Here is a 17,489-nt window from a genome sequence, read left to right as displayed (position 1 = left end):
GACTTTCTTTCGACTTGAATATTGAGGTTGAGAAAAGGCTGTTTTGACGGCTATCATTCAGCTGAATTGTTGAGTAAAAGCGGTTCATTTAACCAAATAGTCGTATAATGGCTGTCTGCAAGACTTTCTTTCGACTTGAATATTGAGGTTGAGAAAAGGCTGTTTTGACGGCTATCATTCAGCTGAATAGTCGAATGAAAGCTATTTGAAATGATGATGATAACAATAAAAACCGCGTTGGCTTTAGTTCAATTTAAAATGGATTACAACAGGTGGAAAAAAATTAAAAGAAGTGGTGGTTTCCGACCTAAAGTTTATAAATTGTACACTCGTATGATAGATCATATAACAGCGACATTGGGTGCAGCCGCGGGTGAAGTGTCATCAAAAAAATTGAACGAGGGTTCAGTAGAAAATATTCTCGATATTCCTGAACATGATTTCTGAAGCGTCTACTAGTTCTTGTACCGGAAATATCCCCATTAATCAAGACTCGGATCCTAATATTTAAATAGTGATAATGGCAGTGAGAAATTGGTTCGGACGGAGTACGTCACTTTCGGAGTACGTCACTTTCTGAGTATGTTACTTTCTGACAAAGTGACTGACTTCTGAGAAAGTGACATACTCAGAAAGTGACGTACTCCGAAAGTGACCTACTCAGAAAGTGACGAGCTCCAATAGTGACCTACTCAGAAAGTGACGAACTCCAAAAGTGACCTACTCAGAAAGTGATCTACTCAGAAAGTGATATACTCAGAAAGTGACGTACTCCGAAAGTGACGTTTTCATAAAGTGACATACTCAGAAAGTGACGAACTCCAAAAGTGACCTACTCAGAAAGTGACATACTCAGAAAGTGACGTACTCCGAAAGTGACGTACTCAGAAAGTGACATACTCAGAAAGTGACTCCGCCCGAACCGAGAAATCTGAGTTTGAAATCAGACGGTCCCCGCCCAGTACGGGCTGGATAATAATGGTTTTACTTTTAACATTCACCCTAAAGACCCCTAAACTAACACAAAATGTCGCTACTTACGTTGAAAAAGGTATTCTCAAATCTATCTTTCGACTAAAAACCTGAAAGAAGGCTTTTAGGATGACAAGTGAGATGACAAAATGGCGAATTCAAATTAACTTTTAAATTAATATTATTTCTGACTAATATTCCATTAAATAATCTTGCGGCCCATGAAAATTTTAACTAACATTTAAGAAATGTAGACGAAAAATTTAATTCCGCACGTGAAAGTAAGACCTACGACTTAGTGTCGTCAAAGTTACCTAATATCATTATGGCTGGCGTAAAATTTAACAAAGGTATGTTGTGTTATTTTACTTTTATTTTCTGTCACTCCAATTAAATTTGACAACCCGGCCGTCACGCGGTAGCTATTTTACGATAAATAAGTCGAATGAAAGAGATTCTGATGACTATCTTACGATAAATAAGTCGAGTGATTGCAACCGCGCTGCTATCTTACGATAAATAAGTCGAATGAAAGCGATTCTGATGACTATCTTTCAACTATTTGGCTATTCAATGACACTCTTACGATATTCTTTCAACTAAAAAGCTGAAAGAAGTGCGCCCAAATCGCGTCGAGAGAACGTCGTCGGATCCTGCTTTCGACCACTTACACAGCTATCTCTCGACCAAATAGCTGAAAGAGAAACGTAATGGTGCCTTTCTTACGACATAATTTGCTAGTTGGGTAGGTTGAAAAAATCCCCAGGAGCACTCGCATACGTATGGTCGCTACTCCCCAACAGCTCGCCACAAGTTGGCCTGCGTATTAATATTATTTATTTACATTAATAAGCTAGCCACAAAATAGTACATTTCGATGCTAGTGCGGAAAGTATGTCATTACTTCACGAGTACCGAGACTCGGGACGAGGAATGACATTTCCGCACGTGTATCGAACGACGTTTTTTAAGACAGTTGCGAAAAAATAAGAAAAGCAACACGTAAGGAATGGAATTCGAAACTTTTATATTATTAATTCTGTGACATCATTGACATTGACATTATGAAGCGGTGTTTTTCTAGCTTTTATTCGACTAGAATAGATTTTGTTATTATTATTGAACCCACTTCAATGAGTTTTTTTTTTCAAATGCATGTTCTATAAGACAGAAACAATTGTAAATATTAAAACATTGTACTATTATTACCTAAATATCGTTATTTACGATTATTTCTGTATCGTATATTTATAAAAACAATATCGAATGTTGCCTTTGAAAACTTGAAACATTCTTGCAGTAAGAAAATACGCCTCTTCTTTGACAGGCGTTCCGTTCCATTCAGACAACTTATTAAGAACGGTTTTCAACATTAAAATATAAACGTGTTATAATACTTATAATGATGAAAAGGTAAGTAATAAAATATGAAATATGCATATTTTTCGTATTCTTACATTAACAGTAGGTTTTTATGTTGATTACGACGTTTAAAGGAAACTAATATTAACACTCATAAATAAGTAGTCATGAATTGTAACAAGTAAAAATTAAAAAAAAATGGAAGAGTAAAAAGCACTAGTTCGCGAAAACCAACTTTCAGCACGCTAAAGAGCCACGAAAAGTAGCACTTTTTGAGCAACTGTATTAAAAACGTTATTTTTCGAAGTATGTTGATGTAAAGACCCGATTCAAAATACTTTTTTATTTTTATTTTTTTATATGGCCAATATACATAATCAATTTTAAAGTTACTCACCAAACTGCTAACCTATGCAATTTGTTGGCAGTTACTCGCCAAACTGCTTATTAAATTCCGTATACATAATAAGGAACCACCACACGGTATCCACGCGATACATACATAATAATGAATTCATTAAAATCTAGGTATTGGACCCTGATACCGACGGCACATAAAATGCTAATGAAATTCATTTTCACACAAAGGTAATAAAATATCAGACAAAACTTGCAAGTATTTGTCATTTTTTAAAAAGACGTCTTCAATAAAAGTAGTCTTTCGATAAATTATTCGATTAAAACTTATAATTATCTTTACAAAAAGCCTGGTGGTTGGTGAAACTTAATCTACACAAAAAAAGGAAATATTACATTTGAAGTGGCAAGATGTTGAAAATGACTTTTGTATTGTGTGTGATCCAATCAGTAGCGGCGGAACGGACGATACAACCTATGGGATTCTTATCAGACTGTAAGTTTATTTATATTATAAATTACCCAATGAAAACATTACCAAAAACAAAGGGTTATAATTATAACGCTCTTAAACCCCATTTACGCAGTTAAAGAACTTTCATGCGATTTCCGTTACATTGCGATATGTGGTCGATCGACTGAATTCATTGTACTCTGATGTTATCAGCGTATTGTTGTTGAAAATGATTATTATTTCTTAGGAATTATAAAAATACATTTGAAATAAAACTATGAAAACGGATTAAATTATAGTGTGAAGTTTTTTTACGACTAAAATAGTACATTTCGATGCTAGTGCGGAAAATATGTCATTACATCACGAGTACCGAGATATCTTGCCACGAGCCGTAGGCGAGTGGGAAGACTCGGGACGAGTGAAGAATGACATATCCGCACGTGTATCGAACGACGTTTTTTAATACAGTTGCGAAAAAATAAGAAAAGCAACAAGTAAGGAATGGAATTAGAAACTTTTATATTATTAATTCTGTGACACTGACATCATTGCCATTGACATTATGAAGAGGTGTTTTTCTAGCTTTTATTCGACTAGAATAGATTTTGTTATTAATATTGAACCCACTTCAATGAGTTTTTCTTTTCAAATGCATGTTCTATACGACAGAAACAATTTAAATAATAAAACATTGTACTATTATTACCTAAATATCGTTATTTACAATTATTTGTGTATCGTATATTTATAAAAACAATATCGAATGTTGCCTTTGGAAACTGAAAAAATCCTTGCAGTAAGAAAATACGCCTCTTCTTTGACAGGCGTTCCGTTCCATTCAGACAACTTATTAAGAACGGTTTTTCAACATTAAAAAATAAACGTGTTATGATACTTATAATGATGAAGAGGTAAGTAATAAAATATGAAATATGCATATTTTTCGTATTCTTACATTAACAGTAGGTTTTTATGTTGATTACGACGTTTAAAGGAAACTAATATTAACGGGATACCGCCGTTTAGCCAAAATATTTTTCGCCAAATTTCACTTCCCAACAAACTTATGGCATCAGTTTCATTTCCCAAATGAAATTTTAGCAAGTTTTTTACTTCGCAACCATTTCATTTCCCAACCCCATACTTGCGAAATGAAAATGACGTACTAGGTTGGGTTAGGTTAGGTTGGATTATGAAAATTTGCGAAATGAAATTTCGCCCAAGTAAAAATATGGGATAAATAGTTTGGGAACTGAAAGTTTGTCAAGTAATTTTCGCCTAAACATCAGTAAACCAATATTAACACTCATCATTAAGTAGTCATGAATTGGAACAAGTAAATATTTAAAAAAAATGGAAAAGTAAAAAGCACTAGTTCGCGAAAACCAACTTTCCGCACGCTAAACAGCCACGAAAAGTAGCACTTTTTAAGCAACTGTATTAAAAAAGTATTTACAGGGTGACTTTATGTTAAATTCATATGTTGTTCGTGCTTCTGTTTTCAGGTCCAGGTTCGTTCAAACCTGCAGACATTAAGCCGAAATCCTTGAAGAAACTCACAATGTCTGTGTTAGGGTCAGGGCCCTTGCTCCAAGCCAATTGGACGGCCTACAACTACTACAAAATAAAGCATCTACCGGAACACCCCGAAATTGATTTCCAAAATAAAAAGACTGTACTATATGTTCCTGGGTATTTGGATAACAATGCCGCCCCAGTTGGGAGAGGTTTTGGCGAAATATACAAACAGTTGGGATACAACGTGATCATCTTGGACACGGTGAACTTTGTAACCGACATTTGGCCTAAGTAAGTAAAGGGATAGACGGCGGCCTTTCTCTTACACCCTATACAATTTTACCGTTTTACCAAAAATCGCGAGCTCTTTTGATCCTGATGCGAGCTCAGTTAATCCCATTCAGATGACGACTACAGCAGCATTAGTGATGCAATCTTTCTTCAGTCGTCACCCGAATGTCATCTTTAAAGTGTCCCAATTTTTACCATTACCCTCGTATTGAAAAATAGGAAGAAATATAATAATACCAAACTACAATCGAAAATTTTAATATTCAATGTTGTTTCAGAGGCGTACGCTTAGTGCGCCCAGTTGGTAAACATGCTGCTGAAATGTTGGCCACCTTAACAACGCTTGGACTCAATCCAAAAGACCTTGAACTGTTAGGAATCAGTCTAGGTGGCCAGACCATGAGCTTCATAGCTAAAAACTATCGTAACATTACCGGCCAGACCATTGCCAAGCTAACAGCAGTGGAACCAGCCGGACCCTGTTTTAGAAACCTAGGTCCAGACCAAAGGCTCGACCAATCGGATGGCGATTTCGTCCTTCACATTGCAACTAATATATACGGTTTTGGCATGACATATCCCGTTGGACATGTGTCTTTTTACGTTAATGGGGGAGAGTGGCAACTATCCAATGCGTGGTGGCTCCCGTGCGGTATGATATGCAGTCATATAAGGGCTTTGTTTATTTGGATATCTGCTTTGCATAATCCAGGAAAATTTATAGGAGTGCAATGTGACTCTGTCGAGAAGGCAATACGAGGCGATTGCTTCGATAAGAAGGTAAAAGTAACCAATACACTAGACATGTTTACCGATAAATCCAAACCTGGAATTTATTTCTTGGCTACTCGTAACCACTATCCATTTTATTATGGTAAGAAGGGCGTAGAAATGAGTTCAGGATTCCAGTATATTGATAATTTAATAGAGAATGTCAATAAAGACGACATGATGTGGGTTTAGCTTAAATTTATTATATTATACCGTCATTAAAGCCAAAATTTATAAATAATAAGTTTCCTCGACTACCATCCCGCTTTATATTTTCATCAATATCCCGACATTGAAAATGAATTTTCTAGTTGAATATAGATATAGGGTAGGGCTCCTGGGGTAGGATGAATGAAAATTTTGATTTTGTGGTGAACCAGCACAGGAATGTTAAACTTATTATTTAACCTGGCAAAGAAGATAGAATCGTCGCTGGCGGTTTCGGAAATAAAATCCAATTAAGGATGGTACCCAGTGTTACAACAGGCCATGAACCATTTAATAAACATTTCTTTAATTCAAGTGTTCTGAGAGAGGTCACCCCGAGGTCATACTCAACATTAACAAAGGTTAGATAGGATTTTTTAAAGATTGTGGCTGGCTGGATTCCTTTGTTGTCCGCGTGCCTAAAACGTTTTATGAGTTTATGACTTAGTCGCGTTTTGCCTAAACTTCAATATTTTGAAGCTCTTTGTCTATAGTCGACTGCCTGTTACGAAATAGGCGATATTTATCGAGTTGCGAAAACCTGCCCGTCTTATGCTGGCACCACACTTCGCCGTATTTGGCAAATATTCGTTTTGCATCCATTTTTTTTTTTTTTAATAGGCAGGCGTTTGACCACGATCCCACCTGATGGTAAGTGATGATGTGGTCTACGGTGGAGCACGCTTACCTATGAGATACCTATTAACTCTTGCCTTGAAGAGCTCCAAATTGTACTCATGCGGAAACACAGACTCGGGCAGGGCGTTCCACTCCTTGGCAGTTCGCATAAGAAATGTGGAAGCAAAACGCTTCGTGCGTATTTTTGGAATTCCTACCATGAAGCGATGCCGGAGTGCCGTTTGTCGTGTGGTCCGATGGTAAAAATGGGACGGAGGAATAAGGTTGTGCAGTTCTTCGGCACACTCTCCGAAATGTATCCTATAAAAGATCGGCAGGCATTTTGTTTTGTATTCCAAAGGAAACACGAATATTTGCCAAATACAGCGAAGTGTGGTCCATTACAATACAACACAATATCCGCGCTCCGCGTAAGTCGTTCTTGATGCGGATGTTGTCGAGCGTGACCCCACACATATGCGCCCCATGGGACACAAGGCAGTCGAGGCAGTTTTTGTGAATAGGCGGACATTTAATTGCCTATTTTCTTAAATTTAATAACTTCAAGAATGTTTGTCTTAAAATTATGAAAAATATTATATTTGAGATTGATTCTTACAACGACCCCTTTTATTTATTATGTCACACACACGTCAACAAAACATTACCCTTACCACGAGTTTGACATTGACATATTCGCTAGCGACTGCGTAAACTAACTCACAATCTTCGTACTGACATTGGTAGGCCGCGTAAAATTCATGTTAAGGGTACGTCTTATTATAATGTTTTCCAAAAAGCAGCCCCCAATCAAAACTTATTTGTCTCGTACCAACTTACATGTGCGTCTTAAATTTCAACGCATTCGGTCCTGTAGTGATGATCTCATAGCGACTACATAGGAATAGTAGATTGTTAACCGAGGGATGAAAGGTACTCACTTCTGCCGAGGTATTTTGGCGCTCGAACGCAGTGAGAGCACCAATAGTCCGAGGCAGAAATGATGCCTTTCACCCGAGTTAAACACTCTACTTTTTATTTTGAATACGAGGAAAGTAAAATGCATGTGTTTTTTTAAAAACATGACTAAGTATACTTTTTTATAGTATTTCTTGAGGGTACTTTCAATTAACAATTTAGGCAAAAGTATCGTTATTTATGGAATGGAGAGTCAAATATCAGAATGGAAATTGTATAACAAATCCATTTAAACTCAAATTTCAATTGCTTATCGTACAAAAATTAAAAAAATCGTACTTCGAACGTAAAATGCTCTAGTGCAGACACGTACCATTTTCTGCGCACCTTATAGAACAACAATGACCCTCTTTCAGAGCATGAGAAATGAAAATGATTTTTTAATACAGTTGCTCAAAAAGTGGTACTTTTTGTGGCTGCGTAGCGTGCGAGAAGCTCAATTTCTCGAACTAGTGCTTTTTACTTTTTAGTTCCAAACTATACTTTCGAAACGCAGTTAAAATTGAATTTAGCTTGAGCAGGTACCAGGGCCTCATGAGTTACTCGGAGGTGTCGTTGACCAACCCGCGCCGGGCCCGCGGCGGCCGCGGCCGGGGCGCGCACGAGTATGAAGGTATCGCGGGCTGCGGCAGCTCGCGTATCGCGGGCTGTATATATAGGTACTTTTGGTTTGGGTTTGGTTTGGTGGTATGATTCTACTAATGATATATTAATTTATTATTTTTTCGCAATTGTATTAAAAAACGTCGTTAACAACACGTGTGAAATGTCTTTTCACACTAGTTGTAAAATGTACTATTTTGAGGAGCAGAGTATAGTCATTTAAGTATAGTCTGTAGTACAATTGTGTCTTGCTATTTCAGTTAGTCTCGGTACAAAAAGTACTGAGGTTGACTGAAGTAGCATGAAAATACAAACGTTTCCGATAAAATACGATGGAAAACAATTAATGCACTACATCTGTAACAATTTTTGTCAGTTAAGTTCTATGGAACGACCAGTAAATAGCACGTAAATTAACTGATTTGGTGTTACAACATCTTAAAACTTGCATTTTTTACATGTAATGTTTTTGATGTGATTCAATATTTAATACCTTTGAAGCCAGTTACTAAGATTGCGATTGCGACGCAGTGATTTTAAATTATCCCATCAGTGATCATAAATGAAATTGTAATCAAAATAACAATGGAGTAGATAAATAACAAAACCTCAAACCCAAATCCCTGCGATCCATGAACATTATAACAGCTAATGAAGATTGTTGTAGATAAAACAAACAATGAAACAAGCGAAGTTAATTTAATTATAGAAGTTTTGGTTCAAACGGGCCTGCGGGGAACCCGATCGGCATTTTTTCTCGTCAGATTTTTGAATCCGGCTTGATGCGGGCTCGTTATGTTAATTGTTTGCGGGGTTTTTTGACGACCGGTTTAGCCTAATAGTCTGTAGTGAGTTTTTTTTAACGTTGCGGTAATGCTGTTACGCATACCCCTGTGGCCTAGAGAGGCGTCGGGGGTTATGTGGGACTCCCATCTCCCATTCCTTTCTCTTAGCGAGAAAAGGGGGAGAAGTCCTACCCACTAAACCCACATCGGCTTTACCCGCATTGCCGTATGGGAGACGTCATGGGATCGTGAACATTCTGTCATGACGCCCCCGAAGTCGGTAGTGACCCTGCCTATATTGTAGATGCAGGAGGCTGTCTTTAAGGTTTTAAAGCTGACAAGCTAACCAAAGGTATGTAATTTAGGTAAACAAATAAAAGATGATACTGATTCAAGTACTTACTGTTTTATTATAACAATATCGAATGTGTCCTCAGTCCTCACACTTAACTTACCCATGCAGGCATAGAACGCTTGCTTTACTATAATTAAGGCATAAGCGTTAATAAAATAATTTAACCATACAATTCACAGATTAGTACTTTCTTCCTAAATCTCCTTTTCTGTTGGTGGTTAAAACAAGACTGCCTCACGGCCGTTGTCACTATTCCCGCTACTTCAGGCGTCATCACTGTCGGCCAATCAGAACGCCGCGCCACCATTTTAGCAGCGCCCTGATTGGTCGACGTGCCAACTGTCAGTCTTGGTTTAATCATTACACTAACTTCTTTTACTAAATTATAATATTATTATTAATAAAAGTACAAATGTATGTAAATAATATGTTATAATTTATATAAAGCTAACAATATGAAGCCGATGGTCCTGGGTTCGAATCTCGGTAAGGGCATTATGTGTGATGAGCACATATATATGTTCCTGAGTCGTGGACGTTTTCCATACTTACTACTTATTTACTACGGTGACGCAACGACCCAAAGTGAGTCCTAGCGTCCGACACCAGATCACGCCATGCCTCTCGGTCTTGCGATAGCTCTCGCCAGTCGCCATGGCCGAGGTTGAGCAGATCTTCAGCAACTACGTCCTTCCAGCGGTTTGTATGCGTTCCAGCGGTATCTAGGACGTCCAATCGGGCGTCTCCCATTTGGTTATCCCAAGTACGCTCTCTTCACTGCACGATCCTCTCCCATTCTGCGTATGCGTACTAAATGCGAGACTTTTCGACATTCTGGATGGTATGCACATGCTTTTGGCTAAACTTTAGGTAAATAAATCATTACAATGTACTTATAAAATTTAAATACTGTCCGCGCGCGAATTCCGTGCACGGCTGAGGAATGTTAGGAATGTTGGGCGTCATGACAGAGTAGTGTCATTTTGTACGTACGGGCGCGGCGCACACCCCCCCACTTCCTCATCCTCCGAATGCACGGAATTGGCGCGCGGACAGTAGGTAGGTATCTATAATAATTTAATTGTAGTGTATCACTATTCAACATCAATGGTTAATATAATTACTATATATACTATAGTAAACAAACATTAGTTAACTCGGCGAGGTATGTAGGTAGGTCTATAAATAGTGCCCGGGTTCCATATTTCCCCCGCGGCTCGTAGCGGTCCCGGTGCCAGGTTTACGACCCCTGCTTGCTTTTGGTTTGATTGAAAACATGATTTTTAAAGATACTTGGAACGGGTGCGAAATATATATGTAGATGGGTAAGTGGTAAGAAAGAAAATAAACGTAACAACAAATAATAAAAGGTAAGTGTAAATGAAAGGCATATAACAATGCACTTATGAAAGTTATGAATGTCTAAAACTATCACCGGTTGTAACCCTAAACCACAGCCCCGAAAGATACCGGTGCAAGAAATTCGGCGCGCACTTAAAAAAAACATCAAATCTTATTAATACGTAGTTTTTGCCGAAATAATATAATAGAAATAGTCATACGTGAGTTGAACTTAAGGACAATGGTACATACGGAACGGTGGTGATGGTACGGAACCCTCTGGGCGTGAATCATACTTAGCAATTGGCCGGTTTTCGTTGAGACGTCACTATCGCAACAATGCAAGTACGATAAAAAATTACCAGTCCATTCTTATTGCAAAAATAGCGGTTTATGACTATTACTACTATCAGAATTTAAAACTTACAGTCACCTCATCATCATCATCATAATTTAAGAGCATGGCTCTTGTCGGTGGAGTATGCGCCAGTTTTCTCGGTCCTCGGCCAGGTTCTTTAGGTCCCTGTAAGACAAGACATTTGCTTTCGCTTTCAGTTGTTGTGTGTAGCTTGCTCGTGGTTTTCCGCGGACTCTTCTCGCTTCTATCTTGCCTTCTAATATAGTGTTAAACAAAGTGTCGTGTCTTATCAAGTGACCTATCATTCTGGCTCGTCTATTTTCTATGGTTCTCAGCAGGTTTCTCTTCTCTCCCACAATTCGCAGCACTTCCTCGTTCGTTTTTTTCTCCGTCCAACTTATTCCCTCCATTCTGTCACCAGGAATAATATATTATGTTACACAACGAAGGCCGCAAATATGTGGTATTTTCTATAAAAAGGGACCTTATTGTCGATGGCGCTTACGCCATTATTAACGATGCTCCGATATAAATACAATGCCGCGCAACGCTGTGCGGAGTAAACGCCATCGACAATAAGGTCCCTTTTCATAGAAAATGCCCCATTAATCTTATTTGTAGAGCTATAAGAGCGTGTCACATATTTTTGCGGCCTTCGAAGAGAAACATATTATTGCAGGTAACTGTACTGAATTTATGACAAATATTTAAACCGAAAACCGCGAAAGATGTGACAGAAACAGTAAATAAAATGAATTAAAATCAAGTTATAGAATTAAGCAGGAACGTCAAAGGCAGCACTCGCTTTGAGGAAAACTTAATTACAATAATTATTTATACAGGATTAATTAATAACTCGATCATCGTTATGAAAAAGAGAGTAACTAACACTGGTTTATATTTTATTAATTATGTAACCATAATGACTAAAATGAATTAAAATAACTAGGGGCTGTGAGAGGTGTCGTGTACTTCTATACCTACGCCATTTAGAAGTTTTCCCAAAAACTGAACCCAGAAAAAAAGTTATTCGATACCTAAATAAACAGTTCTTTTTGTCGAATTTGCTTCGCGTAGGGTTCGCGAAGTATACAGATACCGCTTACAATTAAAAATAGTAATTTTTTTTTCGCAACCTTCAGGCCAATTTGGACACACTCATGACATGGTATGACATCTACATAATGATGTCATTCAGTTATCGTGCATTTCGCTCGTATTTGTCCGTACATGTATAAGCGCGAACGAGACGCACGATAACTGAATGCCTGCTTTACTGAGATAATACGTCATAGTTCCACTCTGCCACTACTCGCTCAGCGGGTCCCGCGAGACTAGAACGACTCTTTGTTACGAAAAATTTCTTGGAACTTTATCATATGTGTGGAAGTAGGGGAATAGTTCAGAAATTGTGAACTTTTGAGGAACAAAGGCGTTTTTAGGGTTCCGTACCCAAAGGGTAAAAACGGGACCCTATTACTAAGACTCCGCTGTCCGTCTGTCTGTCTGTCACCAGGCTGTATCTCATGAACCGTGATAGATAGACAATCGAAATTTTCACAGATGATGTATTTCTGTTGCCGCTATAACAACAAATACTAAAAAGTACGGAACCCTCGGTGCGCGAGTCCGACTCGACGTTGAGATGAATGGTAACACTGAACTTGTTTGGAAACATGAAAACGATAATGTCAAGGAGAATATAAAATAAGCCAGCTCTTATCTTCCAGCAATGACATACATATACTGTTATTCAAAGTTTAAACATGTCCCATCATTTTCCTCTTAATTGCTCCACAAACACATGAAAAACTCTGCAACACATCAAAGTCGCACTCAAAACTCACTCCACTTCACTCAATGAAATACATCAGATCAATTATTTCGGGAAGACTCGTGAAAAATACATTTCGGTCGGTTGTCCGTTCTGCGGCCTTTCAATCTGACGAATTCAGAACGCTTGGAGAAAACGTGACTCGAGGAAACCAATTTTTTTATTAAAGTCGAAAACAGGGAAGTACGTGAGTTCAAACCTCCACGGCGCTTAATATTATCAATGATTCCGGTCAAGATAAAAGTACAAACGGTGGGTCAAAGGTTATGTCCAGTATTTTGGACTTTGTCGATTTAAATACCTATATTAATAACGGGTCACTCATGTATTTTAAGTAGAAAAATGCTCGATATGTTTCACTCCGTACAGAGGAGTGTCATCAGGAGCTTGCGTTACCATTAGCGAATGATGTAGTGAGTGTTATGTGCAACCCATCATTTGCCAATATTGCCGTAAACGAGGGTAGTTTCTCGCCCCCCCTGCCGCCATCGGCGCCCGCGCCGAGTCATCGGGCGCGGAGGGCTGCGGCCCGCAGTCTGCGCCGGTCCGTCACCGTCAACGCAAGCAACAGAGTGAAACATGTCGAGCGTTTTTCGACTTAAAATACGAGAGTGACCCGTTTAATTGACCGAAGCGTAGCGAAGGTCTACGGTTTGACTCGCGCATTTTGCTTTTGTATGTCCGGATGTTCTCCTCTACAGGTCGCAATTCTCAACCGATTCTCGAGAAATTTTGTGACCAAATTCTATGACTAAATAGATTTTTTTTGTCGATCCGGTTTTTGGAAATTTTTCAAAATGGCGGAGTCGTGATAGCTCGCGCCTAAACAAATAGTCGTATCGATATCATAACAGTATTTTCTTTTTAAGATATGTTTACAGATTAAATGTCGAAAAATGCAGAAATTTTGTATTGCTGGCGTTGGCGGTATTTAGATATTTAGTTTTTACTCGAGAATGAGTAGCTGAATTTCGTCAGCTTAGATAAGCACTATCATGGCGTGTTTTGCAAGCATTCGCTTTTTCGTTTGCACCGGGTGGTCCCTGGTTCGATCCCCAGTAATTGTATGCTGCTACATAACTTTTTGTATTTTATTTTTTACACTTAAAGTTAAATTTCGTATTGTTTTTATTTATTTGTTTTTTATTTTTCTATTTTGAAATTAATTGATCAAGCGCGGGCTTAGCGTATTCGTTTCATTTTTACAAGCTTTTATTTAACTAGCCCTAAAAAATATGTTTTATTATTGTTATTTTAATTTTCTAAAGTGTTTTGAACGGCGGAGGCATACATTTAGTTAGCTTTAAGTGGTTCTCTCCTTTTTCCGAATTTCATACAATTTTATTTACAGTTTTTCTTTTAAAATAAGTAGATTTCTTGCACCATAAACTTTGAGGTTTATGTAGTATAGATTCGTTTGTCTGAGCGGGTTTATGGAGCCAATTATTCAATAATATTATTGAAAAATTCAATAAAAAATTGAGAAAATATTACTCAACGCCTGTTTGTGTGAGTGACATTTACACTATACATGTCAAACAAGTTGTTTAATAATAACTAACAAAGATGTCACTTTAACACAGGTGACCTAACTAAGTAGTACCTAATTTGTTCGACAGGTGGTGACATCGTCAGGTCGAAACGGGCCGATTTTTAGGGTTCCGGAGACCCTATTATAAGACTCCTCTGTCCGTCTGTTTGTCACCAGGCTGTATCTAATGAACCGAAATTTTCACAAATGACGTACTTCTGTTGCCGATGCCGCTATAACAACAAACACTAAAACGTACGGAACCCTCGGTGGGCGAGTCCGACCCGCACTTGTGAGGTTTTTAGTTTCGTGCGCTTGATTTCGTGTGGCTCCCTTCGACATATCTCCGCTACTAAGCATTTCAATACTTTTAGAAATTCAAAAATCAGCCAGGTATACAGGTTAGTTTGGGTCAGTGCGGGCAGCTACCAGATTCCGTGCTGCTACGCGAAAATGGTCTTAGAAAAGCTTCCCTTAATTTCAAATTAATGAATTTTGGGGTTTACAGATTTTGGAAAAAACATAGGTACCTACAGGATGCGAGAAAAAGGTCATTTTTGACAAACTTTATTTGACGTGAAACGTAAGTCTTCTCACGTCTTTAAAAACCCGTAGAGGGGCTCGGATCGAAAACCGATATTAACGAAAAAGTGTTATGGCGCGGTGGTGGTATATTATGAAAGGTTTTGATATCAGTGTATCAACGAAAGTAGCCATTACTCGGAACTGCATGTGCTGCTGACATATATGGCGCTGATTCTGCGCTAGAAACGACGCATTCGGAGCTAAAATGACCCCTATTTGCAGTGTTTATTTAATAATTACTCATCAGTCCATTAACCGATTTCGATACAATTGAGTTCATTTGATAGATCTTTTTGAAATATTGTAAAAATAAAATACGCGGTATTATAAAAAGCTGGAAAAGAGTTAAAATGTGGCATTTTACAGGAATATCACGACTGCGTTTGTTTGAGGCCAACGTGTACGAAAATTAAGGCATAAAAAGCTCAAATGCGCTCTTACCTATATAGGGTCGGGTAAAGCGCGCTTTTTATACATGGCTCCTGGGGCGCCTTTTATATTGTAAAGATTACATACAGGGCGCCTGTGGCGCCCTTTACACTGTAAGGTCGGGCGAAACCCGACATTCAAGCGTGCGAAGCGCGCTCTTTCACACAGGCTTCAAACTGTAGGGTCGGACGAAGCCCGACATTCAAGCGCGCGAAGCGCGCTTTTACACACAGGCTTTACACTGTAGGGTTGAGCGAAGCCCGACAATCAAAAGCGCGCCTTACGTAAAGGGCGCCTGCGGCGCCTGCAGCGCCTTTTACCCTTACCTACAACCTTTTCACTGTAGGTTAGGGTAAAGCCCAACATTTAAGTCTTACATACAGGGCGCCTGCTTTACGCTATGAGGTCCCTAAGCGGCCCTATGCGGTCTTCGCTATGACTGTTTAGATTAGCTAACCAAAATTTTTGTTCCCCGATAGCTTTTGTTCCATTCGCGTTTTTCTCCATTCTGCTTTTTAACCAGGCGTTAATTTTTTCAGTAGTTAATTTAATCACACGCGTATGTTCCAGTCGCTTTTTTCCCCAAAGAGTAATGTTTTCACGATAGTCACACTAAGTCGATAGATAGGTAGGTTAGGTTCGTTAGGTAGCCTCAGATGCCCGAAGGGCAAACCGCCCAGAAATAGGAGCCCCGCGTAGCGGGGCTCCGTCGGCTCAGGGTAAGAAGGGCTTGTTCTTGGAAATATTACTCTTTGTTAAAATTTTGTTAGTGGAAACCCTTTTCTGCCGAAATGGAAATTGTATGAAAAAAAGTACCTATTGTCTGTAGCTATTCGACCCTCTTAAACGTAACAGGATTGATTGGCGAGATAGAAAAATGTGAATAAAATTTTACGTTTTCTCCATAGTAAATGTAAAATTTTGTTACCTACTCAAAAATGTGACTCGCACGCCAACAGCACTAAGCTATCAATAGAAGCGTTTTTTGTAGGTATCGTTAGAAGAATTCGCGACACTCAATTGATAATAAGAATAACATACGCTTAACTTGAAAAAGAACGTTAAAATTATTTAAAAAAAATTAGCACCGTCGGGGTTTGAACCATGTAGGTATCTCAGCTATTATCTGAATATTTTTTTTTCAAACAAAAGATTACGGATCCTACGAGAACATGACAATTAATGTCTGAAAATATCATTGCCTTTTCAAAGTCTCAAACAAGAATTTTAATTTAATTGCTAATCTTTTTTAACAATATTATAAACATTCCATCCGCTATCTAGGTTACTTAACATTACGAATCTACTGATCTTTTGGTGGTTAGTCGGCAGGACAGTTCTACACATCCATCTTATCTTAAGCTATGCTCGCGAGGTCTACAGCTCACAGAGCCACTAGTATGTCTGTGTCTCACGGAAGTTGTCATATTAAAATTTGCCGATTTATCTTCTGACCTTTCGGAAAAACAGGCCGATCGACTTCAAAGATTGAAGTTCAGTCTTGCCGCAAGCGGCAAATTTTTCCTTTCATGAAATAAAAAATATTCTTACTTGTGTTTGTCTCGACTTTTGATTAAATCCTCACACTGGACCTTTCGAGAGTTTCGAGACGATTACTCTGTAATGTTTATGACAAGGCGGTAACCACAGCCCGGTGTAATGGCTTAACTCGATAAAAGATTTCCCCCGGCGGCGATGCCTCACACGAGCCATTGTAACTCGGCCCGGAGGCACAGATATGAGTGCTTTTGAGATTTTTAGAACGCCATAATGATAATAATTAGGTTGAGCCCTGTTTTCGGGTAAAAAAACCGAATTAAGAATAAGTAATAATCATAGAGTAACTTATACTAGAGCGGTACTGTCATAGTAAATTTTATAACCCCAATAAATTCACTGCCATCTGTCGACACACTTTAAAACTAAAAATGAAGATTTATAAAAATACGATAAAATGTTTTTAAATATAGATAAATGATTTTTTTTTATTTGCATTAATTATTTTTATGATTTTGACCCATGTTCTTTCACTGATATGCGTTGAAATTGTTAAATAACAAACGAAACCGTCAACGCCATCTATACGACTGTAGGCCAAAGCTAGTAGCGCCCTCTGAACGAGAATCAAATTTTCTTG

The sequence above is a fragment of the Cydia strobilella genome, chromosome 9 (assembly GCF_947568885.1).
Source record: "Cydia strobilella chromosome 9, ilCydStro3.1, whole genome shotgun sequence".
Classification (NCBI taxonomy): Eukaryota; Metazoa; Arthropoda; class Insecta; order Lepidoptera; family Tortricidae; genus Cydia; species Cydia strobilella.
The sequence above is the reverse complement of the archived record's forward strand: the minus strand, read 5'-3'. Positions refer to the sequence as shown.